At 42.3% G+C, this 27,388-nt stretch overlaps 1 protein-coding gene across 3 annotated transcripts in view; it reads left to right on the forward strand.

Annotated features, from left to right (window-relative positions):
• Nucleotides 1-27,388, forward strand: part of LOC119650775 (dnaJ protein homolog 1) — a 108,292-nt gene that overhangs the window by 33,113 nt on the left and 47,791 nt on the right. The window contains exon 2 of one of the 3 annotated variants that reach the window (XM_038053881.1): nt 4,624-4,677. The exons of the other annotated variants lie outside the window; for them this stretch is intronic. The gene's annotated coding sequence lies outside the window, so the exon portion shown is untranslated. The remainder of the gene's footprint in view (nt 1-4,623; nt 4,678-27,388) is intronic. 3 annotated transcript variants of the gene reach the window in all.

A 27,388-nucleotide genomic window follows, 5' to 3' on the forward strand; every position in this document is an offset into this window, starting at 1 on the left:
AAGTTTTGTCCCGACATGGTTCAGTCGCCATCATGCGTTGGAATAATGAGGAGCGTGCCTTTGCCGTTGAGGTTTACTTTTCAAGCGGATGTTGGGTTATTGCAACACAGTGTGCATTTCGGAATCGCTTTAATTTAACCCCGTTGGCTCCCGTCCCAGACCGCAAATCAATTGTTACATGGGTCACTACATTCAGACAAACTGCAAGTGCGACAAAAGGAAGAACTGGAGTCCCTCGGCCCGTTAGATCACTTGAGAACATTGTAGCAGTGAGAGCGTCAATGTTGCGATCGCCACGGCGTTCTGCGCGCAAACACGCATCTGCCCTTGGACTATCCGATCGTTCTGTGAGAAGAATTCTTCGTGATGATCTTCATTTTCATCCCTATAAGATGGCGATAGTGCAGGAACTTTCAGAACGTGACTTCAATTTTCGGATGAACGCGTGTGAGCTTCTTCTTGATGTCGTTCCCGAGGGTGCTATTGTTTTTTTTAGCGATGAAGCCTATTTTCATTTGTGTGGGTCGGTTAACAAACAAAACATGCGCTACTGGGTTGACACCAACCCTCGAGAATTGCATCAAAAGCCTTTGCATTCACCCAACGTCACAGTGTGGTGTGCAATTTCCTCAGCTGGAATTATTGGTCCCTGGTTTTTTGAGGAAAATGAGGTTACAGTGACAGTGAATTCGGACCGGTATGTAAACATGCTACAAAATTTTTTTTTCCCACGGCTAGAAAATTTGGATTTGGGGGACACTTGGTTCCAACAAGACGGTGCAACAGCACACACTTCAAGAGCATCGATGGTTGTTTTGAGGGAACACTTTCCAGAGCGCCTTATCTCAATTAGAGGCGATTTGGAATGGCCGGCACGCTCTCCCGATCTGTCCCCTTGTGATTTTTTCCTATGGGGTTTTTTGAAATCCCGTGTTTATGTGAACCGTCCAAGAACCCTACAAGATTTGAAGACCAACATCCAAGAAGAAATTGCCAACATAACAGCTGCTATGCTAACAAGAGTCATGGCAAACGCCAGAAATCGGTTTACGCAATGTATGGAGAATGGGGGACGTCACCTAACAGATTTGATCTTCAAAACAATGTAAATAAAAACTTTAGACATGTACCTACATTATAAAAAATAAATAAATATTTTGCGATGCATACAATAGTTTTTATTGAGTTTTGAAAAAAGGAAGTTATGCTGCCGCACCCTGTATCTATGTATTGCCCTTATAGACTTTTCGGGTGGGATCATCCTCACCTATACGGATTAAGTGACCCGCCCACCGTAACCTATTGAGCCGGATTTTATCCACAACCTGACGGTCATGATATCGGTAATAGATTTCGTCGTTATGTAGGCTACGGAATCGTCCATCCTCATGTAGGGGGTCAAAAATTCATCGGAAGATTCTTCTCTCGCACGCGTCGAAGAAATCACAATTTTTTTGCTAAGAACTCAGATCTCCGAAGAATGCACAAGGACTGGCAAGATCATAGTTTTGTACAGTAAGAGCTTTGACCCTATGGTGAGACAGTTCGAGCGAAACAGTTTTTTGTAAACTGAAATAGGCTCTGTTGGCAGCCAACAACCGCGCGCGGATTTCATTGTCGTACAGGGAGCGCACCTTCCATGAGAAATGCGCAAATCGTTATTCCTTTGTCGTTGTCGGGTTCGTCGTTGTGTTATCCGACCAGTCCGCCTCTCCTTTGTGGCTTCGTAACAAGTTGTTTTCCATGTAGAGCTGTCAACCCTACCCAACCGCCAACCTGGAGGACCAGTTTGTACAATTTGTCCAGTTTTTAGGCGCGGCGCTCCGTCTGCAGCTTTTCGTTAAGAAAGAGCTTCCAGCGATCACCACGTGGAGATGGAGAGAGGGTTTGGTAGTAGAGTTGTTGGTATTGTTTCAACAGGCAAACTTTTCACCTCTTTGACGACCTTTATTTGGTTGCTGGGCGTTTACTTGATTCGCTGCTTTGGAAAGAGATTTCTTAATAGCTTGCGCGTATGACACGCCTGGGTTGGTCAAACTCTGTGAAAGTTGTGTCACTGTTTGCTTGACACAAGATTTCTTAGTTGCCTTCCGGGTTTTTGATAACTTCCCGACTAGCTCCACCTCTTTATAAGCTGGACACCCACGATAGTTTGTAGGGTGCCCGTCGCGGGTCTTGAACATCCCCCATACGGATGGCTGCGCATTTAACGCATCTTTGCACTATCGAGGAATTTTGGGCGATAAGGCAGTTGTAACACTGCACTTCTTCCACTGGTTTGACCTTTTCCAAGTTAATCATTTGATGAAGGATGTACTTTACCATGAAAATTTCATTTAGCTCTTGGGAGGGCTCATAATTGGCTATAAAAAGGCCAGATTCGGATTTTATAGGGAGTGATGGAGGGCCTTATCTTGTTGGGTCACTAAATTAGTAACCGTGCGAACTTTCAGAAGTGGGTACTCTGAAGTCAGTTCGGTTATAATTTCTCCTGGGTCAGCTGCCCTGTGGAGATCGCGGATGATTATGGATTGAGTTTTAAGGGATGGAGGGCTCTTGTGGTGGTTCTTAAAAAAATTTGCAATTGTCCCTGGTGGACTCTGCAAAAATAAAGGTTTTATCAACTCTCGGGTTTTTTAGGGTCGCATTTAGGCCTTTACCCTTAAGGGATTTCAGTAGCTGTGGGACATTAATATTATATGCCATTATTGGAGGAATTTTCTACTTTTTGAGCTTTATGACACTAGCAGAGGAGGCACTGACACTTGATACTTGGGGAACACTTACACTTTTAACATTCATCTGTTTGCTTTTTTGGTTTTTTTCGCCGGTAGATGAAGTTGAAAGGGTCTTCTTGCTGCTCCTCTCGATGACCTTAAGGCACATCTTTTCTCCTTTGGGTTACTCCTTTGGTTCACTTGCGGACTCCTCTTGCGTTGGACGGAATGACGAAGACGCTGCTTGACTTGGCTCGCGCAGTGGAGGATAGTCAGGTCGAACTGTCGTCGAACAGTAGGCGCTTGGCTCCAGTTCCATCCACTTTATCAGAAGTATCTTTTGAAGGATATTCTGTTGTGGGAATGATGGAAATATTTATAATAATTGTAGCTTAATATCATCTTCTTCGCTAGTATCTGAAATAATATTATAAAATAGGAATTATGAATTCAGGGGAATCCCCTTCAATGATTGCCTTCAAACTATCTATTACCACTTTCAAATTCGTTCGTACTATGTCACAATCGATAGCTACTATAAACAATATCCATTGTAATTCGAAAACAATACAAAATACACAAAAATAATAATTATTATTATTGCATTTTCGACATTGAGGCACAAAGACCATTCGGCAAAGTGTCAAACGCAGTGCAATTATTATGTGGGCTAATTGTTTAGCTTCCAAAGCCAGTCTTTGGCGAGGAAATGAATGGAGCCACAAAGGCAGAATAAAATTCTATTCGATTTAATTTAGATTATTTGTCATATTGCATTATTGCAAACGATTGTTCCGCTGAATGCAAATTAGCTTTTGCTTTGGAATTAGAATTATCCACGTTTATTACGAGACCCATAGATTTGTATTACGTGCCGAACGTTTAAATGGATTATAGATGGTTAGTACGTATTCTGGCCTTTTTTGTATGGATGGAGCACGTATTTAGTATTTTAGATTCGACTGGTTCCGGGATTTGTATGCGGTAGGGAAGCTGCGAGTAATTGTAATTACAATAATACAATTTTGTATGGTGTTGATATAGCTTGGTTTGGTATTTTATCATTTTATTCAAGGAATTGGATAGATTTGAATTCTTAACAATAAATTTGTATTCTGAGCCTCCAAGCTTTACTTTCTATAAGATTTTATGTGAATAAATAGTTTCGAATATAAAATTCAGTCGGTATCAATCATATCTAATCAGGATGGGTAGAAATCAGGTGATTTTTTCAACCTGCTTTGCGCTTTTGTGTCCTACCTCAGCCGCGTGTTAGAACTCATCAATTCAGTACTCATCTCTTCCGCCTTCAAAAATCATAGGAGAATGACGACAACCTCTAACTGAGTCAAGATTGGTGTTATGTTTCCTGAAAACTGAGTGACAATTTTATATCTGGTTTGGTGCAAAGCCGACTGTCCCTTTCAAGCTTTCTATATTTAATGGCTATGTCGATCCTCTGTAAGCAGGCAATCAAGTGGGTTTTTTTTGGTTCGCTTTTAAATATTTCAATGAACAAGAAAAGGTGAAAAGTTAAAAAAATGGATACAAATTGCATTGCTAAAAACCTAATAAATGACCATCATTAAATGGAAACATCTCCTCCAACAAATTAATGATATATTTTTATTTCGTATCTTAATATAGAAACATGGATTAATTTTTCTCGATGCTGCTTGTTGAGGTCAAGGAAAGTTTTGCACCCACAACTGAGCTCATTTTATAAATAACAATGAACAGTATTTATTTATATAAGAAAGCAGCAATTTCACGGTAGAATTTTGCAATATTCATGAACGGATGTTTATCTGTAGTTGTGCTCTCTAAAATATTGCTCCAAAGTAATATACACTTTATAAATTTATTACATTTACAAAGTTTTTACCTCGAAAATTGTACATTTCAGATAGATTCTGTCTGACAGTTGGATATTCCTTGTCAATGAAAATAACGATCCAAGGTGAGAATGATTTGTGTACATAGATATATTTATGTGGATGTATCTCCTTTATACGTTTCCATTTTGCCGAGAAATTACTGAAGTTTTAGCGAAATTATGGCCTCCAGGTAGTTGGCAGGGGTGAATAGTTCGGTATTTCTTCATGTACAATGACTTGGAAGTTGGCAGACTGATTTGTGTGGACATTGGATGTGTTGAAGGAATGGAATAACTTGGGGTCGACCTGTCCTCTGAATTGATGAGATAAGTGGACATTCAGTTGTCAATAACAAATTGAAGGTTTGGTTAATTTTTTATGGAAGGACAAGTAGAAGTTATCCCTGTTATTTAGGAAAATTGTTTGCTTTGATCACATTCCTTATAAATTGTTCGACATTGTTAGGCTTTTGATTGGTCTTCGTGCTCTTTACGTTATATTATTTCGAAATAGACTTTTTTCCTCAGCCTTGCTAATTTTTTTGTTTTTAATACCTTCAACATCAAACAATGATGATAGGTCTAAAAAAATTATGACTAATGGTGGTAACCACTAGGACGAAGGACTCGTCAGATATTAGTCCTTCTATGATATTGCAAGAGGTGTGACTGACAAAAAAGCTGATGCAGTGAATGATGACAGACTTGTCATACCTATAATTTCGAGGATATAAATATCACAAGTAACAATAAACAATTGTGGAAAAGCAGGAGGTTTACTCTGTCCTGGGCCAAACTGCATTTCGTCGGTTTTTAGAAAATGGAGTATTAGTCCAAAAGAGGGGAGAGCTGACCAAAAAAGTGGGAGAAAGTTTCTTTTCAATTGATCTGGTCCACCATCAAGTGGATGACGTAGTCAGGACTTTTTTATTCGTAAAACAAGAGTTCCTTTCTTCCATTTATTTAGTTTTGATCATATCAGTAGATGGGAAGGGGGGGCGGGGAGGCATCTTGTTGGGCCTATGGTACTATTTTCGGATATCACTTAGTCAATGATTTTTCGCCTGCGGCAGGTTTTTGTGAATCTGAGAACATTCTCCAGAGACAAAGAGTGCGCAGACTCTTCTTTGAAAAAGCCCCACCGCGATAACGAAGATACTGAGGAGACCGCGCAGCTGTATATGAAATGCAGGGCCGCCGCCATCCTCTCCCCATATTGGCTTCATATAGCTGATACCACTACCTCAATATTTTCCATGTGGTAGTTCAAGGAGCAGTGTTCCGTGAAAAGTTCCACTAGGGTTTTAATGTCCCACTTCTTAGGGTTTTTTTTTTGTAAAAATTTTCGCCTGCCCGCAGAAGTTCAAATTTCCTTACTCGGCCGCGTGAATCCTTGCAATTTCACCTTTCACAGTAGTTTCGACATTGGATAGGGGGATGCCAAAAGCTGACTCTGGTCCTACCATTGTGGGACCAGACGCTTGGTTTGGTGATTACGATGGGGGTATGTCTTTTCAAAGACGAATCGGGAGACTATATGATCTCATGTGTTTGCCTAGGAATTTCGAGGTGGGCACATGACCGTATGATTAGCCGCCTTTCCGCGTGCCAATATTATTAAGCCTATATGCGTCGTTAGCTGCTTTCCCTTTCACCTGCAACTAAATTTAGGATGCTCCAGTAATACTTAGGTAGTCCAGCCTTTGTATCTGCGTCAGCAGCTTCCTCTGTCATTAGACGATGCATGCATATACCATTATGGGTTTTATTATGGATGTATACATCCAATGAATTCGTTGTGGTGGAAGTCCCCAAGTCTTACCTGCCACGGTCTTATAATACCAGAGCAATCTGCTGGAATTTTTAGTGTTGTTCCTAGATATGGTGCTTCCACGTTAACTTGGAGTGGAGATGCACTCATAATAAGGTGGGTAGCGTGTAGCTGCTGTCTGTTACCGAGGCACCAACTGTGGATTACACACAGAGTTGCCGTCAAGCGGTCACATACTGTGTCCATAAACTTGCCGATAATTATAAAGGCTAGATCGTCCGCAAATGCTTGTGCGGAATTCTTTGTGTCCCCAAATACCAGGAGCCATAACAGAGGACAGCCCGTAAGACATCCTGTGTCAATAGATTTCTGTTCGACCAGTATGTGTCTCTTTCTCTACTCCAACATGTGAAAGATCCAACTGGTTAACAGCGGATTGATTTCATGCTGTCTTGCCGTGACGTAAGTCGCTTCAAATGAGGAATAATTGAAGGTACCTTCGGCGTCCATGAATGAGCCTAAGGCGTATTCTTTTCTGGACATCGCTTTCTCAATTTTTGCGCCGAGCTTGTATAGTATTGTCTCCGTGGATTCGCCTTCCTGGTAGGCATGTCGTCTACAGTGAAGAAGGAACCTAGGATACACTCCTATAAGGAATGAAACGATTAACTATTCTTTCTAATCGTTTAATAGATCGGAAGTTATACTGATCGGTCGGAAGCGTTTTGCATCCGTAAAGGTGGGTTTCCCTGGTTTGGGGATAAATATCATTTTCACATTGCGCCAGCTAATTGGAATGTAAGCGTATGCTAGGCAAGCGCGGTATATATTCCGAATGTATAGACCCAGGGTATTCAGTCGCTCTAACATATTACTAGAGCAGGAATAATGCCATCTGAGCCCGCAGACTTGCATCGATGAATCACTCCAGTGATGCCACTTTGCATGCTAGAGTTCAGTCTCTATGTTGAGGGCTGTATGAACCTGTCGGCTCTGAGCTGAGGTCTTGGATGTTGTCTAAGAAGTTACAAATGGTTCCCGTTTTTTCATCGCTTTCCCTTTCCAAACGTAGACAATCTAGTTGCTGGCTACATTCTTCAACAAGGATCCGCTTCAAATTTGAGATTTTCTCAAGAGATCATTGAATTTACCTTATGCTCTTCTTTAGAGCTTTTTGCGCCTCTTTGTACTGATACCAGCCAGTTCTCTGCTGCTTTACCCAATTCCGAGTTCTACCATGGTATTTTACCATTCTTTCTTCTGGGTTGTTTTCTCAACTCCAACAATGGAGTTGATGTGCCCCAGGAGGGGTATTCCGATTCAGATACTCTAATAGACTCGGTTCTATCTCGTTGATGCTGGAACTTCCCTAGGGGAAATAAGCAGATCACCTAGGAATCTTCTTATCTGACTGTTGAGTTTTTGTGGTTTGCTTGGCTGTGTGGTGTCATCATCACATACCTAGTGTGGAGATCTTTGGGTGGTCTATCACTCTCTTGAAAGTTCAAGCTCCTGATTTCTCCTCCAACAACCTATGGTTCTTGCATGAGGTATATACATGCCTTGTAGCTATTGATCCAGATAATGACAAGTAATCTCAAAATCGTAGTAGAGCCGACAGCTCGGTTGTACCCGATACTTCCTGATCTGATTCAGGAACGCTGATATTGAACCCTATCGGCTTTCCTTCTGCTTTGCTGCCTATCAGTATCTATGTGGAGATGTTGAAGTTATTCTGGACACCAATTTTTGCTAGAAGTTCAGCACCAGGATGTTTTTCCGGAAACCAGAGAAAGCATTTTTTGGGCGATGGCCGTTTAGGGACTCTATTCAGGCTCGTTGTGTACCTTTCCAGACATCCTTGAGAGAGGACCACTATTGCTTGAGCCACTATTTCGTGTTTTCGTCGGCAAAATTTAGCCGTATCATTTTAGCGCCTTGCAGGGATGCAGTCCTTACAGCTAGGAGGAGTTTCCTGCTAAGCTGCTCGCACTGCTCGGTATTGTATTCGGATGGATTGGTATTGTCATATAAGACCCATCCGTCGGCTTTCATATCCTTGCCAGGCGGCAAGGCGGTTTGCCCGGAGGCTGGAGTCGGAAATCCTGCCAGTAGGGGCCCGCTTCGGCTCGGCCGTTAAGAACTGGGTCCCAATTATATTGGTTGCCTATTGAATAAGTGAATAATCTGAGTCTGGGTTCAGGTTCTTCATCGATGAGTTCAGGGTTGCTCCTTCCCTCAAGGTTGGGTTATCAAAATCGAAATTTAATTTTAGCTTTTATTTTGCGCTTTCGATTCATAGTTGGCTGCTGTTGCCTTTATTTAACTGGTAAGGGTAAGTCGATAACGGCAGAGCTCCTTTTGGCGAGACAAGGCTAGCTGAAACTGCGAGTCGTTTGGTACCCAGACCATTAAGATATGACCGTTCACGGTCATACCATTTTGGCTTGGGGTTTTTATTAGGGAGAGGGAGCTTGAAAAGTAACTATGGCCACAATTTTCAACATAAAAAGAGATTGCACATATGCCAAGAATGCTACAGGACTCCACAGCTTCTCTTCATGGCGGTGATTAAACGCTTTAAAGCGTGATTTTCTTCAATACTGGAGAAGGTAGGTAACTCTAAGTGCTCCATACCCTCCTTTAGGATGCCATCCATGTCAAGTGCTTTGAAATGTTCAAAGGACAGTACGGCAACCCTTATCTTTTCATAGCTAACAATCGCTTTCGCAGTGTTCCAGTTCTCCATGCAGTAGTTGCGTATTGAAGGGGTTGCAAGAACTGTCAACTGTCCCACTACTATTTCTGTAACCCGTTGTCCCGGGTGGTGTACTTCCAGGAGGGTCTGTACTGATTCCAGTCTGGAGCTCGGGAAAGTCCGGGTTTTTTTTTAAAGAAAGTCCAATTTAGCCGGCTCATCCCTTTTAAGGACTCTGCCTAGCTTTGAAGTCTCTCTTTCGCCTTCTAGTTGCTCACACTACGCTCTAAAGGATTCTCGTTTCGAACACCTAACGAGCTTCTTATATTCACGCTGTGAATTTCGGAAGTTTAACTAGTTTTCGTTCCTATTGCAAGCACGGTTCAGAAGTCGCCTGCTACGGAATCGTCCATCCTCATGTAGGGCCATACATTCTTTGGAGGATTTTTCTCTCGAACGGGGCCAAGAGTTCGCAGTTTTTTTTCTAAGAACCCAAGTCTTCGAGGAATACATGAGGTCCGGCAAGATGATAGTCTCGTTCAGTAACGGCTTTGACCCTATGGTGAGACATTTGGAGCAAAACAGTTTTTGTAAGCTGAAATAGGCTCTGGTGGCAGCGAACAATCCTGTGCGGATTTCATCAGCATAGCTGTTATCGGTTGTGAAATTTTCAACGGTCTCCAAGCTGTAGTTTCCTATCTTCATTGTTTTCGTTTGACCTGTGCGCTTCGATGTTGTTGGCTTTTTGGCGTCATGTACTTCGCCCTGCCTTCCTCAATGTGCAGCCCGGAATCTCGCGCCGTCTGCTTGATCTGGATGAAGGCAGAGTGTACATATCGGGTTGTTCTTTCCATTATGTCAATATCATCAGCGTAGGCCACTATTTGGGTGGACTTGAAGCAGATGGTGCCTTGTGCATTTATGTCTGCATCGCGAATCACTTTCTCCAGAAGAGGACGCATGATAAGGCATTCTTTTGTTTTAGACCGTTGTTGATGTTGGATGGTTCCGGGACTAATCCTGCTATTTTTATCTGGCCTCGCACATTGTTCAGGGTCAGCCTAGTTAGTCTTATCAATTTCATCGGGATACCAAATTCTCTTATGGCATGTATAGTTTTAACTTGGCTATCCTATCATAGGCATCTTAAAGTCGATGAAAGAATGGTGCAACTGATGTCCATATTCCAAAAGTTTTTCCATCGTTTTTCGCTGAGAGAAAATCACACTTCATAGGTCTTACGGAGGGCTATGTTGTGAATGTTATACTCTCACATGATTTTCAGGAGAGGACCTTTTCTGGAGAGGCTCATATATGTTTGTGGACCGTTTTCCGTGTAAACCAGGTACTTGAAACAACCATTTCGTGCCGTGCCGCTAACTGAATAATCCGCAGTCCGTTATTCTTTGTATTCTTATGTAATCTATGAGAGCCCATGTATCGCCTGAATACGGGCTCCGTCCCTACTTCAAATCTTCAAGTATGATTTTGATATCATAATTGGGACAGGCTTCGAGCGTCTGCCAACTGCCTAGTAGAAGGTATCCTTCTCCGACTATGCAGTCTTCTCTGTAGGGGCATGAACATTTATGAAGCTTGTATTTTTAAATTTGCCTAGTAAATTCAGAGTGGATAGTTTTTCGTTCATATTTTCAAAGCTGATAACAGCAGGTTTCATTTTTGCCCAACTAAGGAACCTACTCGGAGCGCTTCATTTACTGGATGGCCACTCTAATATATGGTGTAGGGACTCTTCTTCAGGAAACTGGTCCCTGTCCAACGCTGTTACATCAGCCTTATATTGGGACAGGGTATCGGCTAGCTGCTAAGCAGCATTCTGCCTGTCTGTACATGGCGCTCCCTGTACAGACCGAATGACGACCACGTTCCATGACATAATGCGCAAATAGTTATTTCGTTGTCGTTGTCGGGTTCGTTGTTGTAAAGTTCGTCCTGTTCGAGGCTCCTTCTGTGGCTTTGAAACATCGGTTTTCCATGTAGGGTTGTCAGCCCTACCCAACCGCTAACCTGGAGGGCCAGGTTTTTCGGTTTGCCCCGTTTTTAGGCGCCGAAGACTCGCCTTCATCCTTCTGCATTTGCAGTTTTTCATTAAGAAAGAATTTCCAGCCATCACCACGTGGAGGTGGAGATATGGTTTGGTAGTAAAGCTGTTGGTGTTGGTTCAGCGGGCGTTTCTCAGGTTTTTTGCTTCGTCGTGAGTATCAATATACATTTCGTCCTGGGACCTACACCAGCCTTTGACCGCCTACCAAAACAAACATTCCAAATATATAAAATTTTGATCTGACCTGCCCTGTGTTACGGTAGCAAGGCATGGACGATGAACCAGGCCCAGTGAGGAAGAACGGTTTACGGAGTATGGTACATGCGAGTTGCATCTATTAGTAGCCACCATTCACGTGAACCTCCTTGCGTAGGTCATGTAGAACCTATTGAAGACCGAAGAACTTGCAGGCACTTTCTCAGGGCGAAAGGGAAATGACCACCAGCAAAACCGAAAGCAGACATTAGGCCCTAGTAGACAATACTAGTTATACACTGTTCGGGTTCGGAAATTGGAAACCGCAGTCACTGGATTAAAATCAATGAAGATGAAGACTCCAGGAGGCCAAGCACAGACATCGGAATGCATCGTCACAGAAGAAGAAGAAAATTATATGAGGGGCTCCAAGCTCAGGATAGATTCTTGGCTTGTATTTTTTTGGAAAGCCTACCTAGCCTGGTGATTGTACCATAATAAACCCTTCATCGATTTGATCAATCTGTTTTGTGCTTCGCATTCTATACAAAGTTCACGTGTCTATATTGATGCGTGCGTCCGCATTGGATCTTGCAAATATTCAAACAAATAAAGGGGTTTTCGCGAGATCGCACCTATCGAGGTAAACCAAAACGCGAGCTAAAATCTGAAAAATAAAAAAAAGTGGCTCAACCGCGCGCGTGGCACCGCACCCGAGTACCGCGATCGAACTGCGCGTCTGACGTTCCCTTCCTTGACATCTACAGGCCATTATTCTGGAGGATATCCCTAAATTAAAGTTTAGCGGGGTTCAGGAGGAGGAGAAAAGAAGGAAGTCCGCAAACTGACAAGAGAGTTAGTTCATTATATTAAGTATAAGGCTCAACAATCCATATTGGACAGGGGCTTGAAGTGGGTTAGAGTACTTCATTCAAGACCGTACCGATACACTACAGTGCACTGTAGGAGGCAATGTGGTCAGCATTGTGAGTATATTCATGTAAAATCAAATTAAGAAAAAAAAATGAATACTCATGCAAATATGTTAGCAAATTAAGGATCTGAGTGTAATTACGTGATATTTCTACCGATTAAATTATTTGAAATAATAAAAACTTGCTTTTCCTATTCGCTAGTGTTAATTTATTGGTCTTGCAAGTACCGATATTTTGGGAACCACTTGTACCCTGCATCAATGCTAACAAGTCTGCTCAACAGTGGGTTTATTAACTATTTTTATTCTAATCTAAACCTGCAACGACGATCTGAAATTCCTTTCCCCATGAGGACCGACACATCTTGTGCATATATTTTGGTATGCCTTCGCCGAGCCACCATTATCGTTCAAACTAAATTATTGGGGAGATGTCACTCGACCCTCGCTTTTTCTTTTTGCCGTAGCTCTTATTAATTCTCAGTCGAAACACACAAAAAAAGTCCGGGCTGATGGGACATTTTAAATTTGCACAACGTGAGGTATTTAGCGGTTCAATTAGATATGTTCATTTAGTTGGAAGATGCGAGCGACTCCCCAACGTGAAAAGTTCACCAGAATTTTACTTCCGGTAGTAAACCGCCGATTCCGCCACCGCGTTCACCAGAGACGGCGCTCTTACTTGCTAAATGTCCGCTTCAGGCCCCGTGTCCTTAAATTATCACGTCGCTATTGTTCCCCTTTCGTCGGACCGGTTGCTACTTTTTCTTTATCTTCCAAAGACTCTTCCCCATCCGAACGTGTTACCACGTCTTATCCAAAAATCTGGTGGAGCCTTTCACCGCTTCACGCCGCTGCTCGCGGGCACTTTCTCACTCCCGCTTTCTTTGCTCATTTATAGCTGAAAAGAAATTTTTCTTTAACCTCGAAAGCGGACTGTAAAAAGCACTTGTTTACAAAACCCCCACGACTCCTTGACAACTCGAATACGAAACACTCCCGCATCAGGCTCAATTCATCTCTCAAAAACGGCCACTAACTTAACACCAGAGTTCAACAGTTCCTTAGATGTTCTAAATCGTCAGCTTTCTCACGGACAGCAATTTTCATGACCCTTTTCATGAACTTGAGACGCTTCGCAAGATTACTGTCACCATCCACTCCTTAGTCGTGAAATTGACAGTTCACCGGCTATTAATCAGCTGTCTTCTAGGAGCAGATCCTGATGTCGCTACGATCGGCTTTGAACTTCTAGAGTTCATGTTGTCAGGAACATACGCAGTTGCGTTGACTGATGCGACAGATCATTCCCCTCTGTCATTCAATAATATGTAATATCCTGCGAAATTTAAGGTAATTGCCCATTATGGAATGCATTATATGATCAATTGAATCTCGAAAAAAGGCGAAAGAAATTCTACCCCGTCACGCAGCCGCGGCTACTACACATATCAGAGTAAGGTCACCTTCTAAGGGCATGAGGTAAGGTCATATGGTTAAAGAAGTTTCCGCTCAAATAACATGAACTATTTTGTACTGTATTCAGTTTTGGATCATGTCAGGAGTATTTTTGAGTATTCTTTTGTTGTTTTGAACAGAAACTTTCTATACAAGGAGTAACAGGGAAGGCTGAAAAGCACCCTCTTGGAGCAAAGCCACTAACCCTTCCTTAATCATGCAGTGATTTTTTGAAAGGTTCAGTTTGTCCTTGAATACTCCGCAAAAGGGAATGAAAGTGTTAAACTAACTTTAAATGCAATCATGCATTTCCCGCAAAGCCTTTTTGTCCCTTGGCAAATTGCACCTTCATGTCTAACGCATGTAAATGCAGTGCGGCATACCCACATGTACCTCACAAATAATCAACAATTTAAAACGTGGGTGTGTCGCATGCAATCCAGCGGAACTGATTTGTGTAATTTTCCAATAATAGAACTAAGCAAACAATGGCCTATTAGGTGTGCGTGTGGGGCACATACAGATTTCTGTTATTTGTTTGAATTGAATGAGTGGACAGTTCCCTTTTCAAATTCAATTTCAATACCGGACACAAATCTTTTCTAGTTCTAATGTGGGAATATCTGATGTGAGATGCACAGAATTGGTCCAGCAGAATGAGCTGCTTCAGATCTCGTTCATTGTTTATTTTACTTCCAATTAGATTTCTGTTCGGTGTTTACTTTAATTCAATTATTTCCCGAAAATTAACTATCCGCGAATTCCAACTCTGGTACCGGTTGGCAACTTCAGAAAATCTATTTTTGTTACAAAACCGCATTCGATTGGAAAAACAAACAAAAATGGAATAAGCCAAGTGAAATTCATTAAATTCTTGGTGGGAGCTTCGTCTCCTCCATTTACCTCCTGAGGTTCACGGTTAACGATGAAATCTTTAGGGGATGATTATTAATTTCGTTGACATGGCAAAGGATTAGGCACAAATCTTTCAAAGCCTTTTGATATGGAAAAAAAGTCCATTCAATTCATTTTGGAGTAAGAGAAGTATCTGAAGTCAAACGAAGGAGATTCATCTGCCAAATCTAAAAATATTTTTAATACGGTCTGAGTTTTTCGAACCTTATTAGGTATTGATGAAGTTCTATTATGGTTAAAGCCAGAAATTAGGTTGCCTTTGAAAAATCAGCAGATTATGTTCACGTCATAAGCCGGACTAATCCTCATTATGAAGGAATAAGCTATTCAGAATTCATCAATCCTAATTGCCTCTTTCGAATATGATCCAGAGGGCGTTTGCTTTTCAGTACCCCCTCCAGTCGACCTCAATCCATCATCCCCCACAAACTCGGAGCTGTTCAAAAAATGTTTAAAAAATTTCCGAAAGTTGATGCGGAAGTGCCTGCATGACCTATTTCGAGCCTCACATGTCGCATTCATCTGTGATTTTGCATCAGATGTAGCACATGGACATCCATCCAATTCACGGATAAACATTTCAGTGAATTATGCAAATGCCAATAATCATTAATGGAGAATGAAGATAAATATCTCCAATGAGCATTTGGCATACACGAGCATGGGATGGGATGGACCAAGAGCCAGAATTTTTAATATTCATTAGATCCATCATATGCGAATATGTACGTGTAATTCAATGATGCATAAGGTAATTTACGTAGAGGTGCGGACTTTTATATAATTAAATGTTAAAAAGATAAATAAATACTGGGATTCCGATGGAAATTAATCAATGTTGCCGGGGAAAATGTACTTTAATCGGAAAAAGATTTTGAGTTTTTTAAATGGTTGAATGGTTCTGAGTACAGGTGCTCTGAAGGATGAATTTTTTGCATGTGTTAAGTATGTGTGTACAACACAAAGGGTGAAATTAAATTTATATCGAAGCTTGTCATGGATCATCTGGTGCACAGGTCGAGTTCAATAAACGAAGCGAAATTTTTCGGGGTAAAAATGGTGTAAGCGTCTCTAAAATAAAATAAGTTCCTGAAATACCAGGAAGGGTCCTTTTACATCTGAAGAATGATAAATGCTGACCGCTTCTGTATCCCTTACTTGCAAAAATACTCATATTGAAGGCTTTTGTTAAAAAGTGCCGAAGAGGTAGCGGGGTCAGGCTGGCGCATCCATGGTATAGTAGCAGCCAGAAGACTGAACAAGAGAGATTCAACTCCCATCGCATTGTTCGAAATTGTATGATGGAGTAAAATCATTGCGCATATCCGACTGTCTATGGTAAATGCGCGAGAAAAATACCACGCATAAAGTCAGGAGTTAGTGTCGTGTATGGGATGCAGTGCATTGGGTCTGCGGTCACGTGGTTGCGAGCACAGCTGGGATGGGGAAATTCGCACCAGAAAATCATCTAGGGGCCATCGACACACCGATACATCAATACATTAACTATAAGGGTCACGGGCCAGTTAGATACCCTTCCCTACCCCTTGAATATGCAATGACATTCCGTGTCCCATCCTCCTCATCATCATCATCAGCGGCGCAACAACCGGTATCCGGTCTAGGCTTGCCTTAATAAGGAACCCCAGACATCCCGGTTTTGCGCCGAGGTCCACCAATTCGATATTCCTAAAAGCTGTCTGGCGTCCTGACCTACGCCATCGCTCCATCTTAGGCGGGGTCTGCCTGGTCTTCTTTTAATACCATAGATATTGCCCTTATAGACTTTCCGAGTCCCTCCCTTTCCTCATCCATACGGATTAAGTGACCCGCCCACCGTAACCTACTGAGCCGGATTTTATCCACAACCTGACGGTCATGATATCGCTCATCGATTTCTTCATTGTGTAGGCTACGGAATCGACCATCCTCATGTAGGGGGCCAAAAATTCTTCTCTCGAACGCGGCCAAGAGTTCGGAATTTTTCTTGCTAAGAACCCAAGTTTCCGAGGAATACATGAGGACTGGCAAGATCATAGTCTTGTACAGTAAGAGCTTTGACCCTATGAAGAGACGTTTCGAGCGGAACAGTCTTTCTAAGCTCAAATAGGCTCTGTTGGCTGACAACAACCGTGCGCGGATTTCATCTTTGTAGTTGTTATCGGTTGTGATTTTCGACCCTAGATAGGAGAAATTGTCAACGGTCTCAAAGTTGTATTCTCCTATCCTTATTCTTGTTCGTGTTTGTGTTTGACCAGTGCGGTTTGATGTTGTTGGTTGATTCGTCTTCGGTGCTGACGTTGCCACCATATATTTTGTCTTGCCTTCATTGATGTGCAGCCCAATATCTCGCCTCAATTGCCGCCTGCTCGATCTGGATGAAGGCGGTTTGTACGTCTCGGGTGGTTCTTCCCATGATGTGGATATCGTCAGCATAGGCCAGTAGTTTGGGTAGAGTTGAAGAGGATCGTACCTCTTGCATTTACATCAGCAGCACGGATCACTTTCTCGAGGGCCAGGTTAAAGAGGACGCATGATAGGGCATCCCCTTGTCGTAGACCGTTGTTGATGTCGAATGGTCTTGAGAGTGGTCCTGCTGCTTTTATCTGGCCTCGCACATTGGTCAGGGTCAACCTAGTCAGTCTTATTAATTTCGTCGGGATACCAAATTCTCTCATGGCCGCGTACAGTTTTACCCTGGCTATGCTATCATAGGCGGCTTTAAAGTCGATGAACAGATGATGTAATTCCATCGGCTCCTGGCGACTTATGATTTTTTAGCCGATGAATTGCACGGACTGTTTCTCCTAAACTTGGTGGTGGCAGTATTTGTCCGTCATCTTCAGTTGGCGGGATTTCCAACTCGCCGATGTTCTGGTTGTTCAGTAACTCATCAAAGTACTCAACCCACCGCTCCAATATGCCCATTCTGTCGGAAATCAGATTTCCCTCTTTGTCTCGGCAGGATGAGCATCGAGGTGTATAAGGCTTCATCCTGCCGACTTGTTGGTAAAATTTGCTCCCTGTACTTTTCTGGTTCACAGACTTGTTGGTTCTCCCAGGCTTCTTTTTTCCGTCTGTGAAGTCGCTTCTCCGCTCGACGGAGTTCGTGATAAGTCTCTGCGCGTGCCCGCATTCTTTGAGAACATTACTCAGTATGCGGCATTCTTCCGTTCCGTTGCTAGCTTACATTCATCGTCAAACCAGTCGATCCGACTCCTTTTGCGGCTGGGGCCAAGTATGTTTGTAGCTGTATTCATGATAACGTTCTTCTCCAGGTCCTCTGTTGACTGCAGTTATTGCGGCATCCATTGTGTTGTGGATGGTTTCAGTGTTCACTCTCACCTGATTGTCAGAGGGGATTCTAGGTGGTATTGTTATTCGAGCTCGGTGCACCATACCAACGAGATAGTGATCCGAGTCTATATTGGCCCCCCTATATGTTCTGACATTCATCAAGGCTGAGAGGTGGCGGCGTTCGATCAACACGTGGTCAATTTAGCTGAAAGTGGTCCCGTCTGGAGAGGCCCACGTATGTTTGTGGACCGCTTTCCGCGCAAATCAGGTACTTCCAACAACCATTTCGTATGGCCCTGCTAATTGAATAATCCGCAGTCTGTTATCATTTGTTTTTTCGTGTAAGCTATGGGAGCTAACGTATCGCCTGAACAGGGGCTCCTTCCCTACTTGGTTGTTAGAATCCGCAAGTATGATGTTAATATCATATCTGGGACAGGCTTCGAGGGTTCGTTCTACTGCCTCGTAGAAGGTATCCTTCTCCGACTCTGCAGTATCCTCTGTAGGAGCGTGAACGTTAATGAGGCTTATATTTCCAAACCTGCCTCGCAAGCGCAGAGTGCATAGCCGTTCGCTTATGTTTTCGAAGCCGATAACATCAGGTTTCATTTTTTGGCTGACTAAGAAACCTACTCCGAGCACATGACTTACTGGATGACCGGTGTAATATATGGTGTAGCGGCTCTTCTCCAGGAAACCCTTGCCAGTCCATCGCATCTCTTGTAACGCTGTTATATCAGCCCTATATTAGGACAGGGTATCGGCTAGCTGCTCATCAGCTTTATCTCTGTACAGGGAGCGCACGTTCCATGAGAAAATACGCAAATCGTTAATCCGTTGTCGTTGCCGGGTTCGTCGTTGTAAAGTCCATCCTGTCCGGCTTCTTTCGTGGCTCCGTAACATCGGTTTTCCGTGTAGGGTTGTCAGCCCTACCCAACCCCCAACCTGGAGGACCAGTTGGTACAGTTTCTAGTTCTCGACACATTTTACTTGTCGTCTTTAATCTCCAAAAGTCTCGACCTTTTAATCCCCTCCCCTTCCCCTCCCTATCATGTTTCATCATTTTTCTTTGGTCCGGGTGGATTTACAACATAAAAAAGTTGATAACAAGCTAGTAGAAAATTTTGACGTACTTCTTTGCGTTGCTTATCACAAAAGGCGACTAAAAGGGATAGCAATTTGAGGCTCAGCAGCCTGTGAATTTCGAATCTTCCTGCTACCGAAACGCCAATAACAGCTGGAGTAGAGGTTAACCCCACCATTACGCTATCAAAAACAGTTTATTATTGGTTTCCAAATTGTGCGCATGCTTCTCTACGACAGTATTGAGGATCCGCATTCTCCAACTTTAGTGAGAATTCCAGCGATATAAGGTGGACATTCTGGCCCTAACTGATGTGAGCTTATGGGATTCTTGAGAGTGCTTCTCTCCCTTTTGTTGCACTGTGGGCTAATAGTAGCAAATTCGCCACTCCAGTGCTAGACTGTTTTTTATTGCTATCGTCATGTTTTCAAGCATAGAGCCATAAGTCGCCAGGAGCTGATGGACTTACAGCAGAATTGGTTAAATATGGAGGCGACCAATTACACCAAGTGGTTCATCAACTGATGCTCAAAGTATGGGACAGCGAATCAATGCCTGACGATTGGCAACGAGGCATTATCTGTCCCATACATAAAACGGGGGATACCACGCGGTGCAGCAATCATAGAGGTATCACGTTGCTGAATACCATTTATAAGATATTTTCCTCTATTTTGCTAGGCCGAATAGCCCCATACGCTCAGAACATCATTGGCCTATACCAAAGAGGCTTCACTTCAGGTAAATTAGCAACAGATCAGATCAGCGGCAAGCGGTGCAAAAAATGTTGGAATATGGCCATAAGTTGCACCACCTTGTCATCGACAGGCGGCGCGAGATATCGGACTGAACGTTAATGAAGGCAAAACGAAGCACATGATGGCAACATCAGCGCCAAAGAACAAAGAGCGGAGAACATCGAATCGCACTGGTCAAACGAAAACAATGAAGATAGGAGACTACAACTGAGACTACGGCTGAGGTCGAAAATCACAACTGAAAACAACCTATGATGATGAAATCCCCGCACGGTTGTTGGCCAACAGAGCCTACTTCAGCTTACAAAAACTGTTTCGCTCGAAACGTCTCACCATAGCGTCAAAACTCTTACTGTGCAAGACAATGATCCTGCCGGTCCTTATGTGTTCCTCGAAAACCTAGGTTTTTAGCAAAAAAAATTGTGAACTCTTGGCCGCGATTAAGAGAAGAATCCTCCGAAGAATTTTTTGATGGACGATTCCGTAGCAGAAATCTATGAACGATACAACAACCGTCTGACTGTGGATAAAATCCGGCTCAACGGGTAGCGGTAGGCGTATAGGTGTGGGTGATCCAGTCCGGAAAGTGTATAAGGGCAATATCTATGGTAGAGAAAGAAGATGAGACAGACCCGGCCTGAGATGGAGCGAGGCCGTAGGTCTGGACGCCAGACAACTTTTAGTGATATCGAATTGGTGGATCTTGGCGCAAAGCCGGGATATTTGATATAATGTAATTATTACCTGACAATATGAAGGACAGTTACTACTAACGTCCTGTCTGATCGAGTACTTTCCACGATCGATTATCTTATAGGGGCGTTCGTGTGGCATTTGCTCTCACCAGAATGTAGGTGTAGACTTTGAGGTCCTTAGGGGTGCTAACCACTAACTGCGTGTGACAAAATGGCGGAGATGGCTTGAATTTGGCGACAATCTCCCGTAGCACTGGGAATAATGCAGTCTCTCTATGATCGCATCTCTGGCCTAGTAGAGTTGGCAGAAAACTCTTTGGAGGCCAGATTTTCGACCAGAAGGAATCATCGCACGCCATAATGGCGTTTGAAACTTAGGTGATTGGGACTGTAGTTCTTGGTCTGTAATAAAAACGGCTGAGACACCAAAGCGCGTAATCTACACTCGACAGAAGGCCTCAGCATATGACTGTGCGGTAATGTCCTTCAGAAGTAAGCCTCACGCCACGCCACCTGTGAGGCAATATTTGAAGCCGCGGGAATCTAACAAACGGTCTAGAATGTGAAAGCGCTTTGTTGACCTAAGGAAAATTTCTATTTTCTTGCTAACAGTCCCAGTGGCTTTACGTTTCTGGCATTCTTTGACGGCCTTGCTAATGGACGGCCAAAAGTATTTGCTAGAGACTAGCCGATTCATTGCCCAAATGCCAGGGTGCGCAAGATTGAGTACTGAGCGAAATACTTCCTTACGAAAGCTGCCGGAATATATGGTCTAGATCCCTTTATGGAGACCTCGCAGTTGATGTAGGAAGGAGGTCGAAGACAGGGAATTCCTTCAACTTCTGTTTGGAGTCCAGCTTCAGGCTCTGAAGATCTGCGTCATCCTTCTTCGATCTGGGACAAAGCGTCGTTGTAAGATGTCTTTACCGGACACGTGTTGAATGTTCGAAGTAATGTGGCTAATGAAGATTGGGTATTGGGGTTCTTTCCGTAAGGTAAAAGTAACGGGTTTATAGTCTGTAGTCAATGTGGACACCCTACTTTTAGGATACGCGACTAAAAATTCACGATCAGGGGCGCTGTATTTTTATTAAGATCTGCCTGACTATCTGAGAGAGGAGTGTACGGAAGTGAAGGCTCTTATGGCTGTTACGAGTCGGGGTGAACGTGGTGTGCTTGAGCTGTGATTTTGTAGAAAATCTTGTGAAGCTTAATGTGCGCCGTGAGAAAAGCGAATTCATTATTGTGCAAATAAATATGTTTTCACGGCCGTATATCTGCGAAAGAACTTGCAGGTAGTCGCAAGTCCCTTGTGCAGGGTGGGTATCGGTAGATTCCTCATCCAAAACTACGAACAACTTGGAAGGAACATTTCAACAAGGTCCTCAACCATATATCATCTGGTGAAGCTCGGCCTTTCGTAAATGAAATGACTAGTTAACGTAACATGCGAATACGGAGTACTTCTCCAAACAAAAGGACAATTTTCGTGGTTACCAATCCATTCAAGCGGGTTAAGGTCGCTGAACTTGATTGTCTCCTCGCAAGATTGTCCACTACAACCTCTGCGGCCTCTGCTGTGCTGCTTCTTCCACTTATCCATAAATTCTGGAGTCCGAGATCTTTCCAAGTGGGTAGAATAAGGAGATAATCGTTGGAAAGATTGTAGCTAAAATTATCCTGGAATGCATAAAAGAGCATTTTGAAAGCTTAATCTGCAGTGAGTTGGATTCCGCTCTGGATCTTCCTACATTGACCACATCAGTCAACATCCTTATTTTGGAGCAATGTGCTTTTGCTGGTTTTTATCCATTTTGTGTGTGTGTGGCTTTCGGCATCGTGAACAAAGAATATCTGAAATCTTCTACTTAGGAGCGCAGGGACATTATGGAGAAGCTAGTAGCTATTATCATTGCAACATATGATGCTGGGAAACGTCACATGTCGCGTTGGGGTAACATTTCTGAGGAATTTTAGGTTCAAAGTGGACTCCGGTAAGATTGTGCTCTGCCGCCAATACTTTCCCCCTCCTCCTCCAGACAAAGCAATATGAAGACCATCACAGGCAGTGGAGGATAAGCAGTACTTAAATGGCTTATAACATCTTCCTTGAAACACCTTGACTACGCTAATGACATCTTTCTGCCCTCTTAAGAGCCATGAATTATGGCTAAATGGCTCGGGATTTGAGATTAGGCAAGCACAGTCAAACTGAAGATAAACCCTAACAAAACCAATGTTTGCAGTCTGACTGGACAACGCACTCTTTCTATCTGCATTAATGAACAGAAAATTGAGGATGTATGCCAATTTGTCTATCTTAGTAGCATTGGTTTTTCTGATGGTGGCACTGAGCTCGATGTCACCGAATCATTAATCGTGCTAGATTCGCCTTCACTGTTTTGTCTAATATTTGAAAATACGGATGAGGTTGTTCCCCGCGAGTATTGTCTTTCTTCTGTTATATGGGAATAGTACATGGAAAGCGACCAACCGTAACTGTTACCCGAAGGTTTCAAACCCTCGGTAACACCCATCTGCACTATGTCATCGGTATACTCTGGCCTGAGAAAATCTCAAACGATGAGATGAGTCAGTATACGAAGCAGGTGTCGATTGATGTGCTAACTACACGGCGAAAGCGGCAGTGGATAGGTCACATTTGAAAAAAGGACCACACTTTTGTCTCAAATCTGGAAATGTTAGATAGTTCTCGATTTGAAGTGTATGCATGTAGATTGCAAATGTTAGCTTACAACGGACACGTCTGCTAATTATTTTAAAATTATAAGAGGTTATAAGGTTGATTGCTGAAAGCTCGCCAGAGTTGGTGTTCAGGCGAATGGAGTACTACTGCGGCATTTAGGGCAGAAACTTCGAGTGAAAAAGGGTGGAACGGGCAATAATTCTCTTTCTGATTAGCGGTACATGGCATAGCTATACTAGTAAGAGGTTCGTGCTAGAGTTAGACGCTCTCTCACGGGGGAGAGTGTGGTGTTGTCGTTAAGTTATAGGAATAATTGAATCCTAGAATCGGTTTCTTCTCGACATCTATTGTAGTTAATATATGCATGATTTCGCTGTTATCAAAACCAACCTAATATAGTATTAATTAAATCTTAAGAAAAATTTGGGTACCGATGGTTCAACGGTTAGAGCGCTAGCCTATCGTTCGAAATGTCGCGGTTCAAATCTCACTGGTGACAGTATCAGTCATCTTAGGTGTGAATTAATATCTGAGGCAAATTAGGCTAATAGTCACGGGCGAGCGCAATGCTGACTACATTGCCTCCTATAGGGTACTGTAATCCTGTAGTGTCCCGGTCTTGAATGAAGTGCTTTAACACACTTCAAGGCCCTGATCCAATTGGATTGTTGCACCAACGATTATTATACATTTATAATTTATAAATAAAATAATTTTATAAATTTACCCTCCTTACTCAATGCTCTAAGTTTTAACTCAGACCTTTCATTAAGCCCATTTCATCATCAACAGTTATTCAACAACATTTGGGCGTTCGTTTTCCAGAGGCAAGGTTTGCTTCGTTGATGAAAAGTTTTTCGAGACATCTTCGTTTAGGGTCTGAGGAGGTTGAGCACACTAGCTATGTAAAAGGGAGACCATCCCCCAGTTTTCCATGTGATAGTTTGAGGAGCTGTCTCTCGAAACAAGCCCTATTAGGGGTATCATGGCCTACTCCCCATGTTAGAAAGTAGTGGAAGCCAAACTTCATTTGCCATTTATAGGATCGTCCCTCATGCAAGAGGCTTGAGTTTGGGTAGACATGATATGTGTGTTTCAGTCTTAACCGGAACTTCCAAGTTTTCATAAAATTTTTTGATATGTTGAAGTGATATCTTCTAATATTGTTGACCGCATTCAAAACTGGATTTCAAAACTAGGTCATTTCGTCCCGCTTAAACTTAGCAAGTCATTTCTCAACGGTTGATTTTTGTGGTGCAAAGTCAGTGCAAGCCAAGCCTTGGCTTCAACAGTATTTTTTTCGCAAAAAAAAACCATTTCTGAACGTTGGATGTCTCGCGTGACAGTGCCCATAACTAGAGCAAAGAGGAATGATAGGGGGCGCTTCGTTGATGAACACCAACAGAGACACGAAGTAGTTTTGATACACCCGCCATACTTTGAGCTTTACCTTTCGGATCGTGGTAAAACAATTGAACCCAGCGCATGAGTTCTTCTGGAATTAAGTGTTGCCGTAGAGCATACCAGATGAGGTCGTATGGCACACGGTCAAACGAGGGTGATGCTTCTCACGGTGCTTTTCTATGTTTAACCGTGCAGCGTGTATTGGGTAAGTACTTCCGCAGTTCTTGACAAATCCGGCTTGATTCACGTTTATTTGAACGATGTTGCGAATACGGTTGTCAAAAATGCGTTCAAAAATCTTCATGGTATGGGAAAGTAACCGAATCGGACGGTAATTTGAACATTCTGCTGGACTTCCTCTTATCCATATTCCATATTAGAACTGTGATACTTTCTTGCCAGTCAGATGATGTTCTACCTTCCAGAATAACTATTTAAATTAAAGAATTCACTGAGCCACAGTGTTGGGTCCCAGCTCTTCGTTTTCCAGAGCTCAGGTGCAATGTCTCTCACCATTCCGAGTGTCCAGTTTATCGTAAAGATCTTTGTAATGGAACGGTCGCGTGACAGTGATCGCTTTCTTTGCTGACTAGTTGGTTTTTATAAATTTGCCAATGCTTTATTATTACGCGAAATTCCTTTTTATCAATTCTCTTCAAACTAACAAAAGTTACTTCACTCAAAATGCTCTATCCCACCAACTAGTAGTCCGGCAGCTGTCAAATGTGTCTATTGAAGGTTAGGCTGGTGGTTTTAATACTAATAGCGCTATCTGTGACTTAGCCTGCGAACTTTTCAGCCTAACGGTTATAAGGACTTCTGAACTAATTTTGCTCATAATCTGGTAGTGGTCGTGCGGTTTTTTAGAGTCAATGCATTTTGAAATCATATTAGTCACTTGAGCGCTTATTGAGGTAGACCTGAAAGTCAATCATCAATTTATTGGGCGTTGACCTTTCTGCAAGCATTTTATATTTTTGTCGTTTTCGGACATAGCACTTACCAATTTTAGAAGTCGTGATTTATCACATTCCAGTCATTGATTCATCATTAAAAATACAAAATATTTTCATGTTTATTTCCATGAGTAAAATTATATACCAAAAACTCCTGACGTCAATTTAGTATGATTCATATTTCCGTTATTCAAATGATGATCAAAAAAATGTGCTTCAGTTAATAAGGAGTCCAATATCTACAAAAACAAATTTCCATATTTTTTAAAATTTATTTATAGCGCCTGTCCACGATGATTAGGGAAAAATCGTTCTGAAATATCTGTCATGATTTTTGTCAAGATATTTATTTTGAAAAATATAATATATCCCCACATAATTTCATAATTTCCTAAGTATATTTCAGAACCAGAAAAGTAATTAAATTTGACCAGAAAAAATCTTATAAAATTTCAATTAAATTCAGAAAAGTGAAAATTCCCCTGGTCTCAGTGCTTTCTCAAAAAAAAAACATTCCATGATCGTAACAATTTTTATCTTTTTACGCTTTCATCTTTTCATTTGAAATTTTATTTTTGAGAATTTATCTAGCGTTCTCAAATCGGGAAACATAGATTTTCTATTTTAAGATTACCATGTAGGTGTTTTCAAGTGCGCATATTAGTGCGAAAGAGAACGAGTTGCACAGAAACCTGCTTGTCGGAGATGAGAGTCATTAAAAATAGTTTCATCTGAAGCCAAACATTTTGAATTTGTTTAAGCTTGAACAGTACATAATGGAGCTTAACTGAGTTAAATTTAAGGAGAAAAAAATGGAACAGAAAAATAGAAATTGGCAAAAATAAAATTAAATCTTATTTTGTTCTAAAAAAAAAATGGAAACAAGAAAGTATAATGTGCGTTCCTGCTTTAGTAGGTGGTCTTGAACTCGTTTTTATGAATGAGTGACAATTTAGTCAACTGAATGAACTAAAATTCTTCTAGATTTGCCAATTTTGTATGGTTGTTTTGAGAATGGTTCGTTTTGCCAATTGCCAGTTCTATGAGCATGGGTTCTCATTATCATGTTTTCCTTTTTGGGGAAATTTTCAAATATAATAAGGCCATATCTGATCTCTGAAAAGCGAAGAGCTGGGACCCAACACTGTGGCTCAGTGAATTCTTTAATCGGGTTATCAAGGAAAGAAGAATACCATCTGACTGGCAAGAAAGTACCACTGTTCCAATATGGAAAAAGAAAGGTAGTCCAGCGGAATGTCCAAATTACCGTCCGATCCGGTCCATTTTTGACAACCGTATCTGCGAAATCGTTGAAATAACCGTGAATCAAGCCCTCTATGGTTCTGAGTGTTGGCCGACTATAAAAGACAATGAACGGCGTCTTGCGATAATGAAGACGAAGATGTTACGTTGGACTAGTGGCGTGACACGTTTTGATCACATCCGAAATGAGGATATCTGCGATCGTTATGGGGTTGCACCGATCGTGGAAAAGTTGTGAGAGAGGAGTCTTCGATAGTACGGTCACGTAATTCGCGCTAGCGAGAATTCACTTGCCAATATTGGTCTGAACATCGAAATCGATGGTGAACGACCAAAAGGCAGGCCGAAACAACTGTGGCTTGGTACGCTGGATGCTTCGAGATTGCATTCAGATCAGGCATTCGATAGAGACAAATGGTGAAACCGATCACGACGAGCCGACCCCGTTTTTGAACGGGACAAAGGCTGAAGAAAAAGAAGAAGATTTATTCAAATCAACTGCAATGATTAATTTGGAAAAAAACATTGTGATAGCTAAGAGTTTCGAAGAATATTCAATTAGGATTCCCTTCATCAGTGCTAACAAGTCTGCTCC

This window comes from Hermetia illucens, chromosome 3 (assembly GCF_905115235.1).
Source record: "Hermetia illucens chromosome 3, iHerIll2.2.curated.20191125, whole genome shotgun sequence".
Classification (NCBI taxonomy): Eukaryota; Metazoa; Arthropoda; class Insecta; order Diptera; family Stratiomyidae; genus Hermetia; species Hermetia illucens.